Here is a 4,835-nt window from a genome sequence, read left to right on the forward strand (position 1 = left end):
GGATCCGTTATCGAGTCATCTTTCGGTTCATCACTGACGCACCGGGTTGAAAAATTAGGCCGTCACATCATCGCTCCATGAATGACTTGTAGCTTTTAGGTTTCCATTCCATACAAATGTTAGCGTGAAATATCATTTCATAGCCTTATGTATCAAAACTTGTATTCCTTGATTCCGTATATGTAAAGTGTGCATAAGTACGCTCTTTTCAATGTATTTGACATATATAAGATGAGGCCGGAGGCCAATAACATGTATCTTGTATCTTATGTTGTTTTAACTTCATGAAATACTATGAAAATATTGAAAAATGCTAAGTCATTGCTTCAAAATTTTTGCATCAGGTGTGGGAATTCCATTCTTTTTCTTTCATAGGGTTCCTATAATCATATATGAGGTGTGGCTAAGGGCCAAACACCATTTCATTCTAGGTTTTGCATTTTGGTTTCATTTATAGCATTTTAAGGCATTTTTGGCCGTTGAGAGGTCATATTTTGCATTGGGGTTCTTTTGAGGCCACGGACCATTGGGACGCGTCTTAAATGTCTTTTTACGTTTGGGTGCATGTCCATATTTCACAAAACTCTTAAGTTTCAACTTTTGATCTATTTTTGGGGTATTTAATGAATTTTTATGAAAATTCATGCATTGGGACATCATTTTAAGTTCCTCTTTGTTTTGGCATGTTTTGGACCCTTACATGACGCTAGGGAATGTTTTCAAACTTGTTCAGATCATGTAGAATCCATGTATAGCCTTAGAGACAAACCAAGCACCGTACACACACATTGCAGTAGCTTTTTCTGCTGCAGCAGATGTGTTGGTCGATTGATGAGGACCCATTAGCCGGCTGACCAAACTCTTGAAACCATTCCAGTAGGCTTTTTAGGAAAAACCTCGTTTCGGCTGGTTGATGATTGGGGTTTGGCCGACTGACGGTTGAGTTTCGACAGGCTGATAGTTGCTTTTCGGTCGACTAATCCTCCTTGGGACTTTCCCTTTTTAGTTTCTCTTGGACAATTTTCTTGCACCGACTTCAGAGGGTCATATCTCCCTCATTTCTAATCCAAATCTGGTCGTTCTTGAGTCTAAATTCAAGAGCCTAAAGTTAGCTTTCCAATGATACAAACCACTCATCAAAACTCCACCTAGTGAGAGTTATTCTAGTTCTACTGAGATAGGGTCGTGGTAATCCTTAAACGGAGAAGGCCACTTTGTTTTAAATTCATAACTTTTCCGTTCGGACTCAGAATCAGGCGATTCTTGAGTCTAACTTGGTTCATTTTTTTTTCTGTCCAATGGTGTACACGGTGGCACCCATTTCTATGTGAAATGACCATTTTGCCCTTAGTTTACTTCCTTTTGGATTTCGCATTCTTGCTTCATTTGCTAGCTGATTTGAGTTCCATGGCTTCATGGGTAGTCATCTTGGTGTCTTAGGGATGACGTACATCTCTTGAAGCCATTTTACTTCTTCTACTTTCATATATTGGATCTGTTTTAGGTCATCACTGACGCACCGGGTTGAATAAAAACCAGGGTCATTACATCAATAGAAGATTAAGTAAAGGATCTTGGTTATGTGGACCAACAAATAATGTATCACCTTAATAATGTGCAACAACCTAACAATATGTTACCACCTCTAGGAATTCCAAGACCACCTCTTGTGCAAATACCTCTCGGAATGCCAAGACCGATTTTGGTGCAACCACCTCCTCTAGGTCAAATCCCTATCGGAGCTCATGTAGAGCAACCAATTCCAAATCCTCCAATCGTCAATTCCATGGATTTTATTGTGGATTGTTAGTTGATGAATTGTTTAAATTCTGTATTTATCAACTATATGGATTAGTTGGACTTAATTTGATGTACTGCTTAAAATGTTGCATCATTTACGGATCATTTGCATGATATGCACCTGTATGGGACGGTGGCATATGGAGGGATGAATTAGATCAAAACGCTAGTTCTTACCCATTTATACATACGGAATGGATTAACTAAAACAGTTAAATCCTACATGGATGCATGTCCTGTCAACTAAAACAGTTGAACGACATAACGGATGTTCGTTTTATCTTTCTGCATTAGGAAGAAATTTTTATATATACCTATGGTACCGTGATACGAGCTTGAGTCTCCTGATCATAGTTAGGGAGCGTATATCACTTGGATGGATAACTGGACCTAATGACGTTCCCTGGTAGGACTAAGTGCGCATGACTACGCTATGGCATTTTGCGTGTTACCTTCTACTCGGGTGTGATGACTATAGGTTAGTAAGTATCCTATAGTGTGTATCTATATCTACATGGACTATTTTAGATATTGCCGAGCTATCTAGGATGTATCTGCGTATCAGGTTTATGTATGGATTGTAATAGGATGGAATTTGCATGTGGGCCTAACCCACTCTTTTCTTTTCAGCTGTTCGTCAGTACCAGGCTTAGAGCTTGATCGTGTTGATGCAGATACAGACTCTCACTCATCCGACTATATAGAATTTTCTTTCTTATTTTGGTTTTGTATTTATTGTTCATTTGGAATTATTAGGGGTCCACTAGATGGATTCCCGAGTTGTACGGATTTGAAGGATTTAAATGATATTAATTTATTAGTTAAAGTTTGAGGATTTTTATTTTAGAATTCTTTGAGCATATTATTGATTTATTCTTATTCCAATTTGTATTCCTGCTTATTTATATATTGATTGTCTGATATCACTCGGATCTGTGCCTGTACTTGATCACCCATGGCTCTAGAATCGAGGGGTATCATAATTGGTATCAGAGCACTCCAGGTTCTAGTGTCCTTAGGAGTGTCTTTCATTAGATGACTTTCGCATTGCGTCTCTTAAAAACTTAGAGCCATTTTAGGATTCGTTGTACTCTTTTACGGTTCGTTAGGAGGAGCAGCAGATGTCAATTATATTTCATAATTATGGAATGGTTGACTCAAGGAGGATGATGGGGTCTATGGCGACAGCGATACAGACCCAAAGGAGTCTATGGCGACAGCGATACAGACCCAAAGGAGTAAAGGAGTACGTTATCGAGTTCTTTATCAAAAGCAGAACTTGGGATCGAGGGTTTAGTTTCTGTTGGCGCTACTTTTAGAAGTATAAGTCAAGGAAGGATTTAGGAATGCGTTTTATGTCATCGCATAGAGGGACCAACACGATTTCAGTTATTCTCATGAAAGAGACAAACGAGGATTAGGAGTCCGAAGAGGATTCTAGTGGAGGAGATTTCAACATACCCAAGAAAGAGGGTATTGAATCTTGAAAATCAAGGATCGCGCGATGGTGATTTTGTTCGCTAATAGTCTAGAGAACGATACTTGTAGAGTTGGTAGGGGTCGACCTACATATAGTTAAATTTTCGTGTTACCTTAAAAGAGGTAGATAATGAGGACTCTTCAGGGGTTTAGGATCGGGTGGAGTTCTTATCGGAACGCAGCCATGATTTTATATCACGTTCCGTGGAGTATGGGGATTAGGTTATGATGGTCTAAGTTGCTTTCTTAAAGCTACATTAGACGGTTTGCATTCCGCATATAAGGAGGATGAAGGTTAAGCCTTTGGAATTTGCTGAGGCAAATGGATTTAGTTTTGAGGTATGGTTTGAGCTTTTGTTTCGTGGTTGGTTGATTACCTCCGAAACTAGGAAAGGAGATTGTGAACCAATCAGGTAAAGTTAATTTCTAAAAGAGATTTTCTTTGCAAAGAGGAACGATGTTTTACGTAGTTTTTTTTTTGTTTTTATTGTGTGTGCATTATGTGTGTTTTTTTTGTTTGTTAATTATTCAGGATTGAGAATACGGTTTAGTTGGGGACACAAGTGAGTAATTAGTCAACTACCATTTTGGAGGAATTGCGTTCGTTGCGCTAGGATTTTTGGGGCATGTGGTCGTAGGATTTGGTAAGTATACCTAACTTTAGCCAACCTAAGGAACCTAGACATGCGTCAGGATGGGATAATTAAACTAGCAGTTTGAGTCAAATGATATAGATTCATTTGATAAACTGTAAAGCCACACTGATTTATCGGAGGAACTGACTTTGCTGAATAGCTTCTCGGGAATTTAAAAATAAAATAAAAATGTTCCCAGGTCAGTAGGAGGATTTTATACTAGTTTAAGTACTTATTAGAACGACACCGACTGAGGATAGTAGACAGATTAATTATTCATCAGTTTATCCTTGATCAAGAATTTTTTTTCATGAGGGGGGTTTTATTAGGAGGCGTTGCAGGAGTTGCATATCGAGGAAGAAGCAAGTCTCTTCATTTGCACAAATAATAGGTAATTTTTTTTTTTTTAGGTCCTTGATCGCAACAAATAGTCGTTGCTGGGAATTGTCGAATATTTGGAGGATGGAAAGATTTCATATTTTTTTAAAGTTAGACAGGAAGTTTAATCGACACTTACTTGAGTTAGAAAAGTAGGATGGCACAGACTTGAAGGTGAGACTGAACATCTAAATATGGAAGCTGGTGCTACCAGACTAATGATATTTTCATTAGATAAATTGGAAGGAGGATGTAAGGACTGAGGTTCACCACTCTTAGTTCTTTATTGATTATGGAAGAAACATGATACTTCACACAGGGAAACAGATGTTTGAATGTAGGTAGGAGGAGGGACATAGTAATTTTGTCTCAAAGTCTGATATCTGGTAGATAATCTAGATGGACCGTCAGAGATCATTAGATCCTTGCAGCCACTTCTTATGCTAGAGTGGGATTGACAGGGTAGTTTCCACGGATCTAGATGAGGGATTACTTATTTTATACAAGGGTCAGGATCCTGGTCGGGATATTGTTTGATTAATA

The sequence above is a fragment of the Cornus florida genome, unplaced genomic scaffold (genome assembly GCF_030987335.1).
Source record: "Cornus florida cultivar Cherokee Brave unplaced genomic scaffold, ASM3098733v1 CherokeeBrave_3.0.0_Hap2_Chr11, whole genome shotgun sequence".
Taxonomy (NCBI): domain Eukaryota; kingdom Viridiplantae; phylum Streptophyta; class Magnoliopsida; order Cornales; family Cornaceae; genus Cornus; species Cornus florida.